The 24,585-nt window shown below is 33.8% G+C and overlaps 1 long non-coding RNA gene across 1 annotated transcript in view; it reads right to left on the reverse strand.

The window, feature by feature from the left end:
* Positions 1-5,801: 5,801 nt before the first annotated feature.
* Positions 5,802-24,585, reverse strand: part of LOC117197024 (uncharacterized) — a 42,304-nt gene continuing 23,520 nt past the window's right edge. The window contains exon 3 of the long non-coding RNA XR_007474565.1: positions 5,802-5,914. This is a non-coding gene — a long non-coding RNA (uncharacterized LOC117197024). The remainder of the gene's footprint in view (positions 5,915-24,585) is intronic.

Raw genomic sequence — 24,585 nt, forward strand, 5'->3', positions numbered from 1 at the left:
AAGCCTTGTCCATACAACAATAATATTTGGCAAGAGCCAAGTAAAAAAAAAAAAATGTAGTGATTTCTTTGAAATTTTCTAATATCTCAAATATAAGAAATGGTAAATACGAATTGCATTGCCTAAAAAAGCCAATACTATGAACCTCAAAATTTGGAATTTATTTAAAATTATGTTTTTTCTCTCTTTTCTTTAGTATAAAGAATTTTTTTTCTGCTCAGACTTTGTCAGTACTTAATAATCCATGTTTCCTTAAAGTAAATATATCACAGAGAATAACAGATTTTGAAGATACTAAAAACAAACAAACAAAAACAAGCAGAAATTAACTTTTAACATACTTATTTCAGTAAGTAGTACTTTGGAATAGTCACCAAGCTGTACAATATACTTAATCCAAAATCACCTTTATTAATATAGCCAGTTTTGACACACTTCTTTTAAATTTACATTTGGGACTTCCCTGGTGGCGCAGTGGTTAAAGAATCCACCTGCTAATGCAGGGGACACGGGTTCCAGCCCTGGCCCAGGAAGATCCCACATGCCACGGAGCAACTAAGCCAGTGGGACACAGCTACTAAGCCTGTGCTCTAGAGCCCACGAGCCACAACTACTGAGCCCGCGTGCCACGACTACTGAAGCCTGCATGCCTAGAGCCCGTGCTCCGCAACAAGAGAAGCCACCACAATGAGAATCCCGCGCACCGCAAAGAAGAGTAGCCCCCGCTCACCGCAACTAGAGAAAGCCTGCACGCAGCAATGAAGACCCAACGCAGCCAAAAATAAATAAATTAATTTAAAAAAAAATAATAAATTTACAATTTAAACATTCCTGGAAGATCTTTAGTACCCTGTGATGACAAATCTTTATCATCACTGGAAGACAGTAGGATTTATTTTTTAGACAGAAAGAGTAATCCAAATGAATTATACCAGTTTTCTCAAAAGCAAGATGTAATACAAAGCAATAGGATTAATTATCTTATGTGTGACAAGAAATGGTGATTTAAATGAGTTTCAAAATGAAGGTGGCACATTTGGCAAAGAAATGTTGACTTACTCTTTTAAGAGTCTCATAATTTAAAGAGGCCGGCTACTTAAACATATATTTTGGTATACGTATAAATTAATCGTATTAATATAAACTCAAAGATGCTAAGCTACATGAGAATGATAATTAGTGGAATACTTACCCCCAAACTCCAGCTATGTCTCATTGAGAACATTTGTTTAAAATCCAGTTTGTGATTCATAATCCAGAAAACTGACATATATTTTATTTAGAATATCTAGAGAAAAGGACTGTTCACTTTGTTTATTTTGTGATGAGTAATACATCCAACAGGATCCTGGCAGATAACATAATATACTAAAATCTCGGTGCTTGATTAAAAATAACTTACAAAATTTTTCAGGGATAAGGGAAACCAACAAGAGATGGTGAAGCATCTCAGAACTAGCAACAGTAGTGAGAGGAGGCTGTGCTAAAAGAGACAGGTGTGGGAGTGTATTCATTTGCAAGGGCTGCCATAACAAATTATAAGAGTGGGTGGCTGAAACAACAGACATTTATTTTCTAATGGTTCTGGAGCACAGAAGTCTGAGATCAGGGTGTCAGCAGGGTTAATTTGATTTGTGGCTTTTCTCCTGGGCTTATTGATGGTCCTTTACCTGTGCATGTGTGTTTTCTAATCTCCTCTTCTTATAAAGACACTAATCATACTGGATTAGGGCCCACCCTAATGACTTCATTTAATCTTAATTACCTGTTTTAAAGACCTAACTCCAAATACAGTCACATTCTGAGGTACTGGGGTTTACGACCTTGACATGAATTTTGGGGAGACATAATTCAGCCCAAAGCAGGGACCCTTTGCTATAAGCTATAGAAAGCTTAACCAGCAGGAGAAACCCCCCAATAGGAGGCTTCTGTGGAGTATACAGCTATTATCAATTACAATTCTACCCTCCTCCGCCCTCTTATTTCCTAACTGAAGTCAAACAGAAGAAGTGATAAGAGTCTGTTCAAGAGCTCCTCAGCTGGGAAGTGTAGAGAATAGATGTGAAAGGACAACTCCATTTAACACAGCAACCTCTTTTCCACACCGTTTATCTGAATGAAACCCTGTTATCCCAACTCAGGGAAGCCACAAAGTTTGTATCAGACACTGTATTATTAAGGATGATCTTAATTCAGTTATATTCCCACCTGAAAATAAGGCAAGCTTCAAATAAATTATGTGGTGGGGGGAGACTATAAAAAGAAAATTTAATTCACATAAAACATAGCTGCTAGCTAGAGTAATGCTTCTTAAACTGTTGTGAGACTTAAGATGTTAATCCTAACTGCCTTCCTATAGTATTCATTTCATTTTCCTCCCGCTATATCTGCCGGCATGTTGGTGAGATGAAGTTCCTTCTGGTGCAATCATGAAAATTTTCATTTCCTCAAGTTTTGAATCCTTGATGGTCTGTTCCTAATGTTTTCTCTCTCTCTCATTTTTTTTTAAATAAATAAGATAAATGTTAATTTGGGGGTAATTTTAGCTTTACAGAAAGGATTTAAAGATAGTACAGAGTGTTCCAACATATATTTTACTCATTTTCCCCTAATGCTAACATCTTACATGCCATGGCACATTTGTCAAAACTAAAAATTAATGTTAGTGCATTAGTATTAACTAAACTTGAGGTTTTATATGAATCTCACTAGTTTTTCTATTAATGCCTTTTTTTCTGTTCCAGAATCCAATCACAGATGGTCACTTTGCATTTAGTTATCATGTGTCCTAAGTCTCTACTATTCTGTGACAGTTTTTCAGATTCTCCTTGTTTTTTGTTTGTTTGTTTTCCCATGACTTTGACAGATCTGAAGAGTTGTACAAAGTCCCTCAATTGGGGTGTGGCTATTTTCTTAGTCCCACTGTTGCACTGGGTTATGGATTTTGAGGACAAACAGATGGAGGTGAAGTGCTCTTCTTCACACTGTGTCAGGTATCAAAAGGTTGATACCAAAATGCCCTACTGCTGATGCAGTTAACCTTGATCACTTCTTTAAGGTTGGTTAAGGTGGTGTTTGCTGAATTTCTCTATTGTAAGTTACATTTTCTCATTTCCATATTCTATTATTTGGAAGCAATCACTAATTCCAGCCCATTTGGTGGGAGGGATGAATAAGCTCCATCTCAGAAAGGGAAGAAACCCATATCAATATATCATTTGGGATTATTCTGTAAAAGAAGCTTTCTAACACTGTCCATCCCCATCTCCCCACTGGTAACCACTTGTTTGTTCTCTGATATCTGTGAGTCTGCTTCTTTTCTGTTATACTCACTAATCTGTTGTATTTTTAAGATTCCAGACGTAAGTGTTATCACACAGTATTTGTCTTTGTCTGACTTATAATGCTCTCCAAGTCCATTCATGTTGCTGCAATTGGCAAAATTTCATTCTTTTTTATGGCTGAGTAATATTCCATTGTATATATATATACCACACCTTCTTTATCCATTCATCTGTTGATGGACACTTAGGTTGCTTCCATATCTTGGCAACTGTAAATAATGCTGCTATGAACACTGGGATGCATGTATCTTTTCAAATTAGTGTTTTTGTTTTTTTGGATATATACCCAGGAGTGGACTTGCTGTCATATGGTAGTTCTAATTTAAGTTTTTTGAGAAACCTCCATACTGTTCTCCACAGTGGCTGTACCAATTTACATTCCCACCAACAGTGTATGAGGGTTCCCTTTTCTCCACACCTTCACCAACATTTTTTGTGTTCTTTTTGATGATAGCCATTCTGACAGCTGTGGGGTGATATTGTGGTTTTGATTTGCATTTCCCTGATGATTAGTGATGTTGAGCATCATTTCATGTGCCTGTTGGCCTCTGAATTTCCTCTTTGGAAAAATATTGTTAAAATGAGCATCCTACTCAAGGCAGTCTACAGATTCAATGCAATCCCTATCAAAATACCAATACCAAAGGCATTTTTCACAGAACTAGAACAAATAATTTTAAAATTTGTATGGAAACACAAAAGACCCCAAATAGCCAAAACTATCTTGACAAAGAACAGAGCAGGAGGAATCATGTTCCCTGACTTCACACTATATTAGAAAGCTACAGTAATCAAAACAGTATGGTAATGGCACAAAAACAGACACATGGATCAGCAAAACAGAATAGAGAGCCCAGAAATAAACCTACACACCTATAGTCAATTAGTCTATGACAAAGGAGGCAAGAATATCCAACAGAGAAAAGACAGTCACTTCAATAAGTGGTGCTGGGAATACTGGACAGCTACATAGTAAAGAATGAAATTAGAACATTCTCTAATACCATATACAAAAATAAACTCAAAATGGATTAAAACCTAAACATAAGACTGGATACTATAAAATTCCTTGAGGAAAACACAGGCAGAACACCCTTTGACATAAATCGCAGCAATATTTTTTTTGATCTGCCTCCTAAAGCAAAGGAAATAAAAGCAAAAATAAACAAATAGGACCTAATTAAACTTAAAAGCTTTTGCACAGAAAAGCAAGCCATCGACAAAACGAAGAGACAACCTACTGAATAGGGGAAAGTATTTGCAAATGATATGACCAATAAGGAGTTAATATCCAACATATATAAACAGCTCATTCAACTCAACATCAGAAAAACAACTCAATTAAAAAATGGGCAGAAGAACTTAATACAGCTTTTGTTTTTATTACAATTTTTTAATCATTAACCTTAGGGTTTCTAGTCAAAACACTGTTTTCTAAAGTTATTTAAGTCAGCTTGTTTACTTAAAACTGTCTATATGTTAGTGACATTTATTTTTAGCATTGTATCAATAGCATAATAAATCATATTCATTTATTTTGCTTCTTTGTTGTTACCTTACCTACTAACATTGTTCCCCTCACTTGCCTGCAATCCTTTGAAATGTTTAACTTTGCATGATCTCTTTGTAGATGATAGACGTAGAGGAGTGACTTTTGGTTTCATAGAACACATGCCTTGTTTCATACTCAATGTTTTAATCATTAGGTTATACATGTATTAATTATACTTGCATCTAAAGGTTAAAAATTAGCAAAGCATACATGAATAAACATAACAGTAAAACTTAAATGTGAAAACATTCTTGCGGTTAATTAAGAAAATATAAATAAAATAATCAATGAGCAAAATTTTCCTAAAACAAACATTTGTACCTGTATCCAGAGTCTCAACATAGAATCTTAGATAATGATTCTATTATCCCAGTAGATTACCTTAATTTTTCTATGAAATTATATGGTTTAATTAGATAATTACTAGGGTATCTTTTAGCTATCAATTTAAATCTAATCCTTAGATAAAATTCTTTAAAGAAAAAAAAGCATATGTATTTAATGTTCTACTATTTCAAAGTGACTAAATTTTACAATTTAAATTTTAAATAGTCTCTCTGCCCCTCTCTATCTTTCTCTCTCTCTCTCTCTCTCTCTCTCTCTCTCTATATATATATATATGAAAAAATGTATATATATATATACATTTTTTCCTCTTAATGTTGTTGGAGGAGGTCATCAGAAGGACTTGACCACCAGTTGACCCACAAGGTGGACCAGACAACTGGAAGCTTGTTACCCTCTCTCTGTCCTTGGACCGTACATTCTGCCTACTATTCCCATATTGGCAGCCATTTCGGGGATGCAGACTTGAGAGAGTAATGTGCTATTGAGACAATCTGGACTGAATAAGTGAACGAACCCCTATTAGTCCTCTGTATAAACGTTATCAAAACTGCCACTTACCAATCTGAAATGGTCAGCCTCTTCCTTTGGTCTCTCCCTTCCCTCTGTCTGTAGAGCCAGTTTTGAATTTCACCTGAAGAATTCCCAAGATTGGGGATCAAAAAATATGTGCCTGGAATATAGGTGACATTAAAATAATTTGGAATAATAAATTCTGGAACTAGAAAAAATGTTTTTGATACATCATACAATGTTCTTTCCAAGTGAAGTCTGTTAATTATTTTGTATTAATTAAACCTAATTAACTTTAATTATTGCAATCAGTAAGGATGTCAGCATCTTTATTACAAAGACTGTAATAAGCTCATTATATTATATATATATATATATAATTATATAATGATAAAGGGGTCAATCCAACAAGAGGATATAACATTTGTAGATATGAACGCCTAAAGAAGTTGTGATGTATACATTCATAGAATATATATATGAATATTATTCAGCCAAAAAGAAGGAAATCCACAAATATATGTCATATAACCAAAATGGGAAATATAGTAGTCATTGTTCTAAATAAATTAAAAACTCTTATCAATGATGTTTACTGATAACAATTTTCTGGTTTCATTCAGATTAAAATAAATCTTTGTGATATTTCTCCATTGTTATCTCCCTAGCACTCACCTTTATATCTTCATTTATTTGTATAATACAATAAAAATAACAGTTTTCAAAAAATTACACATAGAAATTTAAAAGTTACTATGTTGGCCCGTGAGCCATGGCCGCTGAGCCTGCGCATCCAGAGCCTGTGCTCCGCAACGGGAGAGGCCACAACAGTGAGAGGCCTGCGTACCGCAAAAAAATAATAAAACAATAAAAGTTACTATGTTGTTCATAAAACAAGGTAAATTATAAATTACATGTCTCATAGCAAAGTGAATTAATGGTGATTGTTAAAACTGACACAACGTTTTAAAAGTATGGACTGAAACGCAAGGATCCATGGATTTCAAGTCCATGCTATAGATTTCCTTTCATGCTAAATCAAGTGCCATCCTGTGACATTAAATATTTCACAACTGAAATGAACATTATAAACCAGGAAACTTTTTATAAACCGAGAGTTAATACAAAGAGTATATACTATGAAATCTCTCTACTCTTAAGAGGATCTACGATCCGGTATTTTCATCAATAAGTTGAACATACATATCTCTACGTTATTTGAATCCATTACATTTTTTATATATGTATTCAACACCAGAGATGATTTATGAACATAATGCAAAATTAAATTATTTTTATAGGAATTGTATGAAGTTCAGTGTTTCTATGCAATTTTAAACAGAATGTAAGTATCATACATCACATTCTTTTTAAAAATCGCAAAGAAAATCTCTGTACATTTACCTAAGTATGCATGCTACCCAATCCTTATGTGTCTATACACTACAGTAAGGATTTCTCAGTAAGAATTTAAAATGTAATATTTTTATGTGACATAGGATATGAGTTCTACACAAGAGCCATGGAAATGAAATAAGTTCTGAGAGAAAATTCAAGTTTTCAGAACAAGAGCCACTTCATTCAGTTGTGGAAGTTTATTTTGTCAGAGTTTAGTTTTTCCAAGGTAGCACATATTAATGGAGTAATAGTTAGTTCCACTCTCAACAGAAAAGATCATGTAAATGCTCTTTGTCAACACAAGAACTTACAAGAGAAGTGCTTTATCAGTGGTTTCAACTGTCCAACAGAATATCAAAAAGATAGGTACTGAAGCATCACTATATAATAAAATTTTAATTTTTTAATTCTTTCCCAAGGACATTCTTATGTGAAACAGGCATGCTTACATTCTGCAGGTGAGTGATGGTAAAAAACTAAAACCTTGGCGCCCTGTCCTGATTTGTGCTGAGGTCCAGGAGTATTTCCCACCATTGTTTTTTGCATGATGAGTGCAAATCTCAACACAGTGAAACATCATAATTCAAATCTCAACACAGTGAAACATCATAATTTTGATGTCACAGATGGACCGGAAGGATCTCAGGGACCCTTCAGGGGTCCACAGATCACACTTTAAGAAACTCTGCATTAGAAGAATTTTCACGTTTGCTCTGTTTCTATTGCTCTACTTCAAACCCCCAATCCACCTAGGAAATCTCATACACATTTTCAAATACAAACTTACAAAATCTCTTGCTATGAGAAATTTTCTCTAACACACCTGGTATCATCTTCATCGTATCATGTACTTTCCTTTGAGATTCTCCTAATAGTTGGACTTTCCCATTAACTCATTTCCTATTTGAATTTTTCATCATCTAAGAGATCATAGATCATAACATCCAATAACTGAAGCCCCAGAGACTTCATGTAGAAAATCACTGAATTGGATGGTCTGTAGGATAGAGGTAGTAGACAGAATAATAACTAAGTGGGAAGTGCACAATTCTCTGTCAAAAAACATTCAGATCCTTCCCCCAGGGGCGTGGAGACCCTGTGAAAGTCAATCAAAATATACCTTGGGGACACATTTTCATCCTAGTACTCCAGGGCTTCAGTCTACAATAACCATAATGGCACAGACATTATGTGTGTTTTGATTTGGTTTTGCACTTTTTTGCATCTTTCCCTCAACTGTGCCCAAATCACATCTCTATAGGAAACTGAAAACAGAAATTTCAAAATAACATTAAGATGCTATATGGTTAGTTAAAGTCAAAGCCAAATTCTTACTTAACACTGTTATTCCACAGTAAGTTGCTTGCCTTTATTGGGTTTATTTGGGCTGTATGAGGCAGGAACTCAACTAGAATTAACTTAGAATCACCCAGGGTCTTTGTGGGACTGGCTGCATCACCCTCGAGAGGTTCACTGCTTCTGTCAGGAAGGCTTCCCAATACAGCCAGGCTGACTGGCCCCTTCAGGCTTAGGAACGCTGATGTCTCTTACCATTACTGGCCAGCTCGAGGGTCCTGCCCCTTTCCTTGTTGATTTCCCTAAACTTTGCCCACATCATGATAAACGGCTCCTTTATTAAATCCTACTCAGATACTAGTTTCACTCTACTACCATCTCTTTTCCACTGTGAAAGAGACTCATACATCCATCCTGGACTCATTTATGACCCAAAGTAAACAAACAAACCAACAGCTCCCAGGAGTGGTTTTTAATCACACTTTCCTTGCATATATATAGTAGGTGCTCATTAAGTATTTAATAGATTAAATTATAAACGCATATCATCAATAATAAAACTAACTTCCATCTCTTCCAACTATAGGTAAGTAGATAATTTCCCTTGAATTTCAAAAGTTTGGATTAGGATATTCCGGATTTTAAGAAATAGGAATCTCATTAAGTTGACAAGTCATCCATTTCTTACTAGATCCATCATTCTCAACTCTGGCTGCATAACAGAAAAGTACTATGCCTGGAGTACTTTTATAATCAGTTCAGGACCCATCCCCCCAATTCTGGTTTAATTAGTCTGGATTGGATCCCAGGCACTGGCAATTTTTAAACGGTTCCCAGGTGGTTGGTTCTAAAGGGCATCTAGGATTGCAAATCACCATTCTTGGCAGTACCCACATTTCCCTTCCCGGGGTGATAAATCTTTGCTTCAGCCACAATGAGGTTGCCAATGTGAAGAAAAAAAAGTATGTGGACTATTGGGGAAAAGATACCTAGGGAAGTATTTCAAAAATATTTCCCCTCTTAAACATAAATTTGTTGAATACATAAAATGAAATGAATGTGCTTTTTGTAAAATGTTACTCCAGCACCGAGCACTGTATGCTAAACATGTTGAATTCAAAGGTAAGTTTAAAGAATGAAAAAAACACAATTTTAGTTACATGGGAAATTGTTAGGATATAAATATATAGAAAATTTGGTGTCTAAGAGGGTAGAATAGTGATTCCAGGATGTTGAGTAGATTAGTGATTGTGAATTACAATTGACTTTTGGGCTATATGAGAAACAAATCACATTCGTGTGCAAGAAAGGCAAACTACGATGTTTACAAGGCTCTGTGCCTGCAGGACTATGGAAGCTCATAAATTATCAGAATGACTAATGATACCTGTATGTTTTCCCTGTGCTTTCCTTTCCTTCTGGAGTAAATAAACTCAATCCCAAGCCCAACAGACTATGTGATGATTATATTAATAAAAACCAAAGGATAAAATTAGGGGTTGAGAGGGGAAATGAGAGAAAAACGGCAATCTGGGTAAGAACACGAAGACCATTGCATTCACATCTATATTCTGAAACCCATATTCCTCAACCAGTGGAGCTGAGGTTCACAAATATTACTAGGGGTTATTATTCCAAATTCCAGTTAAATTTCAGGCCACTGTCACCTAGGTCAATAATTATAAACATAAGTTACATATACATAATAGAGAATGCGAATTTTTTGAAAAAGGGAGACTAAAGATAGAAATATGCTTAATTATGAGATATGAAAGCCAACTGGTGAAAGATGAAATGGATGTAGAATACACTGGTCTATTCATTTGATACCATAGATAGAAGGAAAAATCATTTTCTTCCCTATTCATATACCCTCTGACCTCCATTTTCTGACTCTCTCATTTTACTCCCAGAGACAACCTGGCTAAGTTTCACATTTTTGAAAATAATTCTATCCTACATGGTAGAATGAGATGATATGAAAGCCCCCCACTTAGACACAAATAATGGTGGATAACATAACCAAAAATACGAATTCACCAAATATTTTGAGCCATTGTGATATTAAGAGATGAAAATCGGTTAAACATTAGCACATAACAGACTGTAACTTGTCGGGACAGATTATGTCATTTATAGAGACAGATTTGTTGCTAACACTTTACATGGCTTACTTTTGATTTTTTTTTCTCAAAACAAGAATTTGCTGAAAGCTATGCAGTGGAAATCTCTGAGAATCTTACAACCTGTAAGCCTGAGGGAGGAGGTAAATTCTTCCTCCGACTTTGTCAAACAGAAACCGCCAAGGAATTGATAGAAAAAATGTTGAGCCTGTGCCTTCATGCCTTAGAAAGAAGTAAAGGAGACATCATGCTCACCTAGCTTCACCTGAAGAAAAAATAGAGTGTTAGCGTACAGCTTTCTTCCTAACAACAAGGATGGATGCTTTTCTTCAAAGGAAGAGTCAGTGATTTTAAGTTAAAGGGAACCAGGAAGTATTAGAAGGAAGAAAATGTATGTTGTACATACAAATAATGAAGGGCACGTGGTTCTGCCCTTATACATCCCAGAGGAGCTAAATAATTTCTTAGAGCTCTTCTGCCATATGGGCCACTGGACTCAGAAAGTAACAAATAACAGAAAATAGAAAACTACTGAGACATGTCCCACTTTTGTCAAAACTTCAGAGGGATTTAAAAAAAAAATTTGTTTGTAACCTGTTTGAATCTTTGCAGGCCTTCAAAAATATGTCACATCAAAAAGCAAATATGCCTACCAGTCAACCTTATTTAATATATTTTGGGGTCAGAGATAAAAGCATTGATATGATTTTACAGTATCTCCATATAAATAGCAGAGTCAAGCTCTGGGAATAAGGATATGAGGTTTGATCACTGATTCTTAAAAAGTTCACACTTTCATCACCCTTTTCATTCACTGCCTCTTCTGCATAATAATGGAACAGTGTGTGTTAACTAAATAAACTCTTAAAATTCTCTTGCTTTATTAGAGACATTAAAATATAAGTGGCAATGTACAAATTGAATACTTTTATAAAAACTAACACTAATCTGTTAGCTTATTATTACTGATTAAATTATTTGATGTTAAAGTTTAACTTGAATTTTAAATTTAAACCAAAGTATTTGATTAGATTAATATATTTTAATATCTACATAATTGAAACAGAAGCGATGCTTTAAAAGTATCAGCTACTAACCACAGTGCCTAAGAACTCTACTAGCTTTATAAATAAGATTAGGGGAAAGAGAACACAACTACAAAAGCTTTCACTATGCATCTGTTACCAGGTTTCCTCAATTATGTATCAGGATAACAATTGTGACTAAATAATCAGTCTTCCAGCTCTATAAGCAAGGTTAGAAATAAATGAGACATAACTATATCAAAAGTACACTATGTCAGGACAGACATGAAGATGTAAAAGAGGACATCAAAATAACAAAATGTGGGAGAGGGGTGTAAGAAAATGTACATTGTTTTTTATTTTGGAATGTGTTTGAGCCTACATGACTACCAGTCTAAAGTAATTAGATATAGTAATGGGTTAACATACTTGAAAAAGAGGGTAACCACAAATCAAAAACATACAGTACATTCATGAAAACCAAAAAAAGAAAAAAGAAAACTCAAGCAAAATACAAAATAAAATCATAAAACCACAAAATAAAAAAAAAAGAAAAAAGGGACAAAGAAGAAATACAAAATGAAATGGAAGACAAGGTTTAAAATGGCAATAAATACATATCTATCAATAATAACCTTAAATGTCAATGGACTAAATGCTCCAATCAAAAGACATAGAGTGGCAGATTGGATAATAAAACAAGAGCCTACAATATGCTGCCTACAAGAGACATACTTTAGGGTGAAGGACACACATAGATTGAGAGTGAGAAGATGGCAAAAGATATTTCATACTAATGGAAATGACCAGAAAGCGGGGTAGCAACACTCATATCAGACAAAATAAGCTTTCAAAGAAAGGCCAGAAAGAAAGATAAAGAAGGATACTATATAATGATAAAAGGATCAATACAAGAAGAGGATATTATACTCGTTAACAAGTATGCACCCAATATAGGAGCACCTAAATACATAAATACTAACAGACATAAAGGGAGAAATTGATGGGAATACAATAACAGCAGGAGACTTTAACACACCACTAATATCAATGGACAGATTTTCCAGACAGAAAATCAATAAGGCAACAGAGACCCTAAATGATACAATAGAGCAATTAGACTTGATTGATATTTTCAGGATATTACATTAAAAAGAAAAAAAAGAAACAGAATATACATTCCTTTCAAGTGCACATAGAACATTTTCTAGGATAGACCACGTACTAGGCCACAAAACAAGCCTTAACAAATTTAAGAGGATAGAAATTATTTTAAGCATCTTTTCTGACCACAATGGCATGAATCTAGAAATCAACCACAGAAAGAGAAATGAGAAAAAAATGATTGCATGGAGACTAAACTACATGCTACTAAAAAACCGATGGATCAACAATGAAATCAATGAGGAAATTAAAAAATACCTTGAGACAAGTGACAATGAAAACACAACCATACAAAATCTATGGGATGCAGCAAAAGCAGTCCTAGGAGGAAAGTTATTGCAGTACAGGTCTTCCTCAAAAAAACAAGAAAACTCTCATATAAACCAACTAATCTACCACCTTAAAGAATTAAAAGAGCAAACAAAACCTAAAGTCAGCAGAAGGAAGGAAATAATAAAGATCAGAGAGGAAATAAATAAAACAGAAATTAAAGAACAATAAAAAAATGTATAAAACCAAGAGCTGTTTTTCTGAAAGGGTAAACAACATCGACAAACCTCTGGCCAGGCTAACCAAGAAGAAAAGAGAAAGGATACAATAAACAAAATAAGAAATGAAAGAAGAGAAATAACAATGGATACAGCAGAAATACCAAACAACCATAAGAGAATAGTATGAAAAATTTTATGCCAACAAATAGGACAACCTAGAAGAAATGGACAAGTTTCTAGATACATACAGCCTACCAAAACTGAATCAAGAAAAAGTAGATGATTTGAACAGACCAGTCATTAGAAGTGAAATAGAATGTGTAATAAAAAAAAATCACTGCAAAAATAGTACAGGACCAGATGGCTTCACTGGGCATTTCTACCAAACATACAAAGAGGAACTTATACTGATCATTCTCATCTCTTGCAAAAGATTGAAGAGAAGGGAACACTCCCAAAGTCTTTCTATGAAGCCACCATCACCCTGACACCAAAACCAGACAAAGACAATACCAAAAGAGAAAATTACAGGCCAATAACTTTGATGAATATAGATGCAAAAATTCTCAACAAAATATTAGCAAACCAAATCCAATAACACATAGAAAAAGATCATACACCATGATCAAGTTGGATTCATCCCAGGGTCAGAAAAATGGTTCAACATAGGCAAATCAATCAATTTGCTACACCACATGGACAAAAGAAAGGACAAAAATCACATGATTATCTCAATAGATGCAGAACAAGCATTTGATAAAATTCAACATTCATTCATGATAAAAACTCTTATCTTACAGAGGGAACATATCTCAACATAATAAATTAGGTGTTTGGGATTAGCAGATACAAACTACTATTTATAAAATAGATAATCAACAAGGTCCTACTGTACAGCACAGGGAACTGTATTCAATATCTTGTAATAATATATTAAAAAAGAAAAAAGTACACTATGTCACTATTTGTTCCTAGATTTTCTCTTCTGTAAAACGGCACAATAACTATATAATCCCCAAGAATTCATAACTCTTCTAGCTTAAGAAACATTAAGTCTAAATTAGAGCTAACTACAAACAAACAAAAATGTTTGTTTTACAAACAAAAAAAATACATTACTATGTATCTGGAAATTTATGGCAAAATATATGAAAAATCAAGTGCATGCTTCTTGAGATGAATATCAATTTTTAAAATTACAAATCACAAAATTATAAATATGTACCTTAAATAGTTGCAAAATGTGGTCAATGTACACTGCTTAAAAATTAATCATGTGATGATATTTGAAGTGACTTCTATTAAAATGTTTAATCCATGGACATGTTACATAAAGACTCCAAACTTATTCAATGAAACTACTCCAACACACATTCCAAAATAATAAAATAATAAAAAATAACAACAATTGGAAAGCAATCTTATTCACGAATATCAGTTGACATTTTAAGATAAATTTTAGTATATGTAATCAAGCCATATATGAATGAATAATTCTGATCAATGGCATATACATAAATGCACTTAATACCATTCAACGTAATGGACTCTTTTTATTCAATCCGCTCTACAAATTAGTTAAATTAAAAAATTAACAAAAAATGAGAATATCTCAAAAATATTTGAGGAAATTCAGCACATATTCCTAAATTTTATAATTAAATAAATAAACCTCAACCTTTTCAACTATATATATGTATCAGGAACTTTCCGAATGCATTGCACAACATTAAAAGGACAAAGTCTTCTCACTTAAAAATTTTAAGAGAAAAAAGTCTACTATTACTGCTAATATTAGCAATCAACACTCAATGAAACAAGACAGGATTTTTTTTTACTTATAAATATTGGAAGGTAATCATCTAAGATGATATGCTAAATACTTAGAAAAGCCAAAAAAAAAAATCAACTGAAATGTACCAAAAGTAATAAATTGATACTTAATTTACCACCTCTTCAGATAATCAGCTGATAAAAGTCAAGAATTTCTTGTATACGCAAGGCAGTAACTTAAAAACTGAATGAAAAGAGGGTCCATTCAGAAAGGTAACAAAAATGAATCACCATTTGAGAAGAAAATAGCAAGAGACCCATCATTCACATATCTAGCATTGATATAGATGAGGGAAAAACATGTCCTCATGTAATGCTGGAGGAAGCATTAGTTGTGGATATTTTGTGGAAGGCAATTTATAAATATTTATAAAAGTCTAAAATGGACATACTTCATGACAAATTAATGTATCTTAATAAACTACTCTTTAAATGTTAAAGCAATGATAAATTGAATAGAGAATGATAAACCATCAATAGGAAAAATACACAAAGAATATGAAAAATTTTAAAGCAACATATGTTCAAATTCTCAGTAACTCTGAATAGAACGATAACCTCCATCACAATTAAATTTTTGCAAGAGAAGACAATTTATTTTTGCATATTTTTGCACTAATGAGTGGAAGCAAATATAGTGTCCACAATAGAGAACTGGTTAAATAAAACACATAACATACTATATGATGCATATATTAAAAAGTATGAGGTTGATCTCTATTTCTGCTATGCAGCTATAGCCCAGATATAGTTATAGGTTAAAAAGAAACAAGCAGTAAAATATTTTCTATAGCATATATTTTATTTAAATCATAATCGCTAAAGTGTGTACATTGTTTTTGTTTAGACATAGTCTAGGAATCAGTCATTATGTGGGGAGAGACATCCATGTTGAGAAGCGCTTTAATTTTTCATTTAAATACCCTTTAATTTTTTTAACTTTTAATAAAAAAAGGAGTACTTGGACAGAAATTGTATTAGTTTTCTATTTCTGCATAACAAATTACCACAAATTTAATTATGTTTGCAAAATCTTTCACAGAGCACAGAATAAACTAGTTACTGTTTGATTAAATAACCGCGAGGTATGTATGCACAAGAGACCAGGATTCTTGGGGCCCATCTTAAGATTTCTGCTTAGCACATTTTGATCTTATCTTCTCTCCTTCCTTCCTTCCTCTCCCTCCCCCTCTCTTCCTCTCTCCTTCAATTGTTCCTCCTCTTTCTCCCTCTTTTCTCTTTATCAATCTTTTTCTTAATTTGAAATTGTAATAATTACTGTCCATTATTCTTATTTTTTTCAGTGTAGTCTACAAATTTTCTACCATGAACAAGTTTTTGGTCTTACAGTAAACATTTTTAAATAAAAATCAAAGACACAGATATATCTCTCTAAGTCAGATAATGTACTAAAAAGAAAAAAAAACGCAAGGAACAGAAATACTTTTATTAATAAATGATGTATTATACACATATATGAATATAATAAAGGTCTGTAAGAATAACCAAAAAAGGTTTGACGAGATGATCTGGGTGGAAACAGAGGAAAACTAGGCATAGCATGTTAAAACCTTTTGATAATAAAAAGGTGATGGCAAAAAAATTCAATATTATGGCACATATACTAATATTATAAAGTAGGAAAACTACAATAACACGATATGTTTATAAATATTTTCAAGTTTTCCATATGATTTGTTTTTAGAAAACAGGATTAAGCATTTTGATTTATTTTAATTTAGGAGAATATCAAAGAATTCGGGGCTTCCCTAGTGGCGCAGTGGTTGAGAGTCGGCCTGCCGATGCAGGGGACACGGGTTCATGCCCTGGTCCGGGAAGATCCCGCATGCCGTGGAGCGGCTGGGCCCGTGAGCCATGGCGGCTGAGCCTGTGCGTCTGGAGCCTGTGCTCCGCAACGTGAGAGGCCACAACAGTGAGACGCCCGCGTACCGCAAAAAAAAAAAAAAAAGAATTCGAAATGAAGGAAATTATTTCCATTGTCAATAACGTACACTTCACTTCACTTAGAACTAAGTTCTGCGTTAAGTTTCAGCTGAAGTCACACCTAACCCCCACATGCTATTAATGGAGTTTAACCTTTCCTTTAGGAAATTATTTCCATTGTCAATAACGTACACTTCACTTCCCTTAGAAGTAAGTTCTGCATTACGTTTAAGCTGAAGTCACACCTAACCCCCACATGCTATTACTGGAGTTTATCCTTTCCTTTAGGAAATTATTTCCATTGTCAATAACCTACACTTCACTTCACTTAGAACTAAGTTCTGCATTAAGTTTCACCTGAAGTCACACCTAACTCCCACATGCTATTAATGGAGTTTATCCTTTCCTTTAGGAAATTATTTGAAACTCTCAAAATGCTTCATCAAGCCTCTTATGTATATTGTTGTGTGCAAAATTTATTTGCGTATGTGTCACTATCACTGGGCAGTGAGTTCCAAATCCTGGGGTGTCGTACCTTTGAGTATAGTCACAGTTTATAGTCTCTGGCAATTAATAGATGCTCAATATATACCTCCTGGCTATACTGGTGTCCCTGCTCTCAAATGCAAAACATTCTTGCATTACTGAAGTCCCTAGGTAAAAATCCTGGACCCACATGCTTTAAGAAGTCTGATATGGCATCTTATTACAGTAATATAATATAGTGGCATTGAGCAATTTACAAATGAGAAAGTGGATGGATGGATGGCTTTTCTGGTAAGACCATGTTATTTACTCTTCTGTGACTTTAAGTCACCTTTTTTTTTCTTTCTTTTTTTTTTTAAGATCATGGTATATTATCAGTAGTGTTTGTAATATCACTAATTGTCTTCTGGAAATCTTTCAAAACAATACAATGTAATGGTATATTTCAAAATAAGAAAAGGACATTAAACAATGATTCAAGTCCCAAAATTTATCATTCCCCCAACAAGAAAGAGGAGTTAAGTGACCTGGCTGCATAGTTTATTCCACTCTCCCATTAGCTACATAAGGAGACAACAGGATACAACCAAGTGCTCAGTCTGACAAAGAAATGTAGATTATCAACTGCTTCTAAAACCCATGAGCACATGGGCTTCAACTAGACTAAGAAGTGTTACCATTTGTCAAGAATTGTGGAGAAACCAGTATTTTATATTATAAACCTCAATGCTTTGGAAACCAATGGTGGACAGCAACTATTGATGTTCAGACAATATGTATAGCACTATATAAACTATTTTTTAACATTCTGGGTGGATATGAACTGCACCTCAGTACATAATTTTGGACTGTTTTATCCTTCATTGCTATACTTAAAGTAAAAACTCTAGGTTGTTTATGTCATTCTCATTTTTTAGAAAAAACAGTTTCTGCTTGGGGGATGGGGACAGAATCTAACATTCTAGGAAATAGAGGATACAAAATTTTAATTCTGAATTTTATTTACTTCACTATTGTGATAGGGCAAAATTGGGCAAAAATTGGCATTATATTAGAGCTCTGCAGAGAAATCCAAAAATTATATACTTTTAAGCAGTTTCTGTCCCAGCAGGTAGCCCCTACCATTACAAAATAAGGCCTTTAACTGATTATATCACCATAGTTACATATACAAATTCACATCAATTTTACAAACCTTACTAAAACTAACATTAGCTAATAACTGTGTAAAACACTTTATAACTGTTAACTTTTGTTTTTTTATTGTCAAAATTGTCAATAATAATAGTACCTCTCTGAAGTGGTTGCTCCCTATTCAGTGAGTTAATATTTGTAAAAATTCTGAACATACTGCTCATACATAGTAAAACCTAATGAACAATAGGTATTATTATGATTGACCCAGGAACCAATATTCTATTTTAGTAAAATATATTGATAGTACATGCAAATGACAGATAATTCAAATGAATTCTGATAACATTAATACAAATTATGAAATAACCCCCCAAAATGAAAATGTTGAACCTGGTTCCATATTTTGACAGATCCATCTGATTGAACATTAGGGAGTTAAGGATAATTAAGGATAATGACATAAAAAGCACCTATACCAACAAAAGTCAAATGTATACTCTTAATTCTTAACTGAGAGAAACAGTTTCAAAATAATACTTTTTTGTTGTTGTTGTTGCGGTACGCGGGCCTCTCACTGTTGTGGCCTCTCCCGTTGCGGAGCACAGGCTCCGGACGCGCAGGCTCAGTGGCCATGGCTCACGGGGCCAGCCGCTCCGCGGCATGTGGGATCTGCCCGGACCAGGGCACGAACCCGTGGTCCCCTGCATCGGCAGGCGGACTCTCAACCACTGCGCCACCAGGGAAGCCTCAAAAGTAATACATTTTATACATATACACACTCTCAAGCACACAGATGCACACACATCCACAGTTGGTAAATGACATTACTTCTTGGCTATTGAATTTAACTGATTTTATTAGTCATCTAAGTTTTCCAAAGATTCTATAATGCCTTTTATTGATTTATAAATAGACAAACACTTTCTATAATTATAAAAATAAATGACCACATTTTAAAATAAAATAGGCTCTGGAAGCGGACATACCTACACACACACACAATGGTGTATTATTCAGTATTACACACACACACACACACACACACAATGGAGTATAAAAAAGAATGAAAAGTTGCCATTTGTAGCATCTGCAGCACTGTGGCTAGACCTAGAGAATATTATGCTTAGTTATTGCTCCGTAACATCTTATGGAAGAACCTGAACAAACTTTTTGACCAACCCAGTAACTAAGTGAGAGAAAGACAAATACTGTATGATATCACTTATGTGTGACAGATTGATATTTCAAGTGTAAGGAAAGAAGAATCAAAGTTGATTCTAAATTTTATGTGAACAACTAGACAACAGATTTTGTACTTTTTTAATGCGGAAGGCCTGGGAAGGAATAGAATCAAGAGTTTTGAGAGAATGGAAAGTAGGAATTATAAGAGGGAGAGTAAGTAGAAAAGAATTACAGATTAGGACTATTTCATAAATGATCTATAACACCATACTGAGAAATTTTATTGAATCATGAAGGATTTGTAATTAATGGAGTGCTATACACAGAATAGTGTTTTAGAATTCTATCTAAGTAGTAACATAAACGTCATGGTGGCAGAAGAAAACAATACAAGAAGACAGAGTAAGAAGTAAGAGAGTATTAGGCTTTTTGCTATGATGAAGGCCGGCAACAGTGTGAAGAGTAGGGATTCATTCGTTTAATTTTTCCAAATAACTGTTGTGCCCAATGTCTCATGCGCGGTGGGGTAAGTACCAGTTATCCTGAGATGAATACAGCATGTTTTTGTTTCTTCAATCTAACGTTTTGCCAACAGGGGGGGTGATTTTTCATAAGTTAACTTTCTTTTGCAAAGCAAAATTTACCTATTATTCTATACAACTGACAATTTATATTAATCTATGTGCATACATATATATGCACATGTAACTCCTCTTCAGTAAAAAAAAATCATTCAAGGGCTTCCCTGGTGGCGCAGTGGTTGAGATTCCGCCTGCCGATGCAGGGGACACGGGTTCGTGCCCCGGTCCAGGAAGCTCCCACATGCCGCGGAGCATATATAAACTAAGTTAAATGAACCTCAAGGCAGAATGGTGTCAAATGTTAAAGAAAGTGAGCTTTTGGCCAAAAATAATACGTAAAAGAATGGCTGATGTACTATATCTCTGTCAGTTGTGCTGTTTTCATGTAACCCTGATACCGCTCTATGAAATAAGCACAATTATTTACCCCCATTTTGCAGAAAAAGATCCTGGTAGTCTCAGTAGCTATGAGATACAATAGTTAAAAAAATGAAACAGAAAAATACTTTTCTTCTTTAAGAAGATTTCATTTTGTTAATAATTTCAAATTTTCTTTTGAAACAGTATGCATTGAAGCATTTGGTTTTGTCCTATTCATAAGTCTTTTGCATGACACAGTTCCTTTTAAATGCTCAACCTAAATTACTTAGTTGTTAAATTGTATCTTAGAAACATAAAAACTGTCTCAGTGTCTGCATCATGTAGAAATATCAAAGCCATAACAGATAGACAATACCAAGGTATATTGCACCACATGCTCTAGACTTTAGAGAAGTTGTTAGTGTCAACACACTCCTTTTAAATGCAACCAGAAGGAAAGTGCTTTGGGGATAAATAATATCATTTTGTGGCCTTTTGTTGCAATAAAGTTCACTCATAAAGACAGTACAATCTCCACTAACTTCTCAACAATGAACAGTAACAGAAAATAATAAATCTAAATATTCTACAGTATGGAATGGTAGACTTCACATTTCTGAAATTATTGCTTAACTTTGCATTTGGGGGCGGCAGGTCTAAGTGTTTGAGACTTCAGTCACATAAAAAGTATTATCGATATGCTCTGATTAGAGTCTCAGTGATTGCATACAATGCAAATTATATTAAAAAGGAATAATAAAAATGACAAGAATATTTAGACTAATATTGGAAGAGACAGAAGGTCATATTGGAAGAGACAGAAGGTCATCAAAGACTAGTAATCATTAAGTTCCAATGTTCTAGAAATAACAAATACACTGTCGAAAGAATATATCATGGAAAAGAATCACCAAACAATGTGATATTGGTTGATAATGGAAACACTGATTGTATGACTGTAACGATATTTTACATTAGGAAGTGAGAACTTGAGCGATTTTTCAAGCTATTTTAAATATAGTATCCATTAAGCCAAGCTCTTTCTCATCTGCTGTTATTCTCATATTCTGAGATCATTTTGCTCTTTGCTTACTTGGGATCTAATATGTACTTACACAAAATTCCATATTCTTTATAGCACTTGTTACAACTGTATTTAACATTATTTGTGCAAGTGTTTGTTTAATATTTGTCTTGCCTGTTAGGCGATACATGCTCAATGTTTACAGGGACCATCTTTCTAGTTTATAGCTGTGTCCTTGATACCTGGCACATAATAGGTAATATACATTTGTTCTACAGAGTGTTCTAAGCAGAGATATAAAACGTCACAGGTAGCCAAAAAATTTAAAAATCATGCAGTCAAGTAGGTCACAAGTTAAGCTGTGAAAGAACACATGAAAAAAATGTTAAATATTCATATGTGCTCCCCTTTCTAGTTGTGCTTTAATGTAAGTGAGTTGAGGTTAGAGAAACATGTGGTAATTTTTTTAGTAATCTAGAGAAGTGAAAAATATTTTCAGATTAGCCACTTCCTGGGATTTAATTTCCAACTACTATTCTAGTAAAGAGTAATGATTGCCATGAGGAAATTCTTCCATTTAAATCCATGCATATAGACATGTCAGACCTTTGAGAATCTGATTAAGGCTGTAGATCCTCTAAGGGAAGATAAAGCAAACATACCAAAACAAACAAACAAAAAGCAAAAACAAGTCCCCTACAGATGTATATCCATTAAATTTTGCTACTTGGGATAGTTCATAAACTCTCTGACTGTTATGGACAGGTTCCAACTTAAGTGCCTAATTTAAGACTGAAAGGAAATATTTTCATACTATTTTAAATTGTTGTAGTTGCAGTATACAAAGGCAAATAGTTTGATTGATATATTTCCTTATTTTTAAGGACTTTACCGGATCACACTGTTGGACTCTTTATTTGATGATAGTCTCTTTTGATTCATTTAACCTTCAACAGACCAAGTTTTATATATCTTTGAATGGCTTTTAGGTGTCAGTAATGATCTATGTAGATTGAATAAGAACTACATTCTACAAATAGTACACTGGTGATTTGGGTATTCTCAAGTTAAATTATCAGTATGTTTGAAGCTGAAGTGAATTTTAAATGGGCCTTGTAGTTGTCGTTTAAAGACAGATCCTTAAACAAGGGCCCTGGGTGTAATAACTATAATGCTCCCTTCAGAGCATGGCAGGCCTTTCTTCCATGGAGCGTAAAATGCCTCACATATGCTATCAAAGCTAGAAATGTGGACATGTAAACAACTTTCCACTATGTGAGGACGCTCCACTGTGGAGAGACCATCTTTTTCATAATAAAATCCTCAGAGATGAGAGTAAAGAGAGTAGAGAGAGAAAAATAATTTCTGTATGAGAACTTTTCTCTTTATTCTCTGTTGTATCTTCCATCTAAGAATGATCAAATAGATCACTTTTTACTACAGAGCTATACTTAATTGGCTAAAAATTAGATATGCATATGAGATTGGGGAAGACCACTCTAAATTGAGGTAAAAGTTTTAATCTCTTCTATTTTTTTCAGAAGGGGAGAGCCATGGAGTGGTAGGCTTTTATAACATTATTTTTAAACAACTGTGTTAACTATAAACACACATTTTCAGTGCCTAATTTCCTTATGGTGGCATTAGGGTAGGAAAAGATGCTTTCACATCACTTCTATGAGGATTAAATGAGCCACTGATCACCATTCCTAGGCTCATAATGATATCTAAGTATTAAATTCAACTAATATCAATGCCATTATTCATAATTGTAATTTTATTATAATGCAAGTATTTATGTTACAGTGTGACTTATTGCTTGTACCTGACAGAAATTATTTAAATTTTTTGATAATTATGTAATTCCTTTGAAAACAGTTGCTTGACATATTTACGACTTAGTGCTAATTATTTGTAACATGTTTTTCTTTAATAGTTCTAGGGTATTTTTAAATTAATTTTATATGTTACGTTCTTCAAAATGGGTTAGAGATTTTGTAAATATAAACAGTAAGCTTTTTTAAAGTTTTTGAATAGCACTAAAATTATATTAAGCATGATGTTTTCACATATGGAAAATTCAAAATGCCATTAATGTACTTAGATTTTCAAAGGCAATTAGTAGCATCATTTTGGAATTCACAAACTTTTTTTTTAATAGGCTCTGCTACTCCTTAAATGCTAGAAAATGAGGTATTTTCAATGAGAGAAATATAACATTCTTTTTTTTTTTCTCTCATGACAACAGTACCCTACAAATCAGTACCAAATGATGCACAAAAATCCCTAGGCATCTTAGACAGGAAAAAACTATGTAGGTAAACAGATAAATCTTTAGAACATCTGTCTTTATAGGAGAAACTCCTGCTGTTGGTCTCTAACCTGTAGGGCATTAGTCTTCTCTAAATTGCCAATGGTGTCCCACAGCTCAATGATATATAGAAACCACCGGAAGAAAGAGCCCATTCTTCCATAAGAATTTCAGACAGACATGAGTCTTTAAGAAAAATACATACATAAAAGAGATTATTTTCTACTGTGGCATATTTTACCCTGGGTCTTTACACAGTTATTTTCTCAACTGTGCAAATAATATTGATAAATAACTTTAAGTAAGCCATCGGGTAAAAATGTACACCAAAATGATTGTCCATTATTTAAACTAAACAAGAAGGAGGATTCCACATAAGCCAGCACTCTTCATAAGTAATGAATGAGTTATCACCAAATACTGTTTTTCCTTTTCAAATTAACATTAATTAGTAAAACTGTTCTATTATTCAAAAG

Source organism: Orcinus orca, chromosome 21 (genome assembly GCF_937001465.1).
Source record: "Orcinus orca chromosome 21, mOrcOrc1.1, whole genome shotgun sequence".
Classification (NCBI taxonomy): domain Eukaryota; kingdom Metazoa; phylum Chordata; class Mammalia; order Artiodactyla; family Delphinidae; genus Orcinus; species Orcinus orca.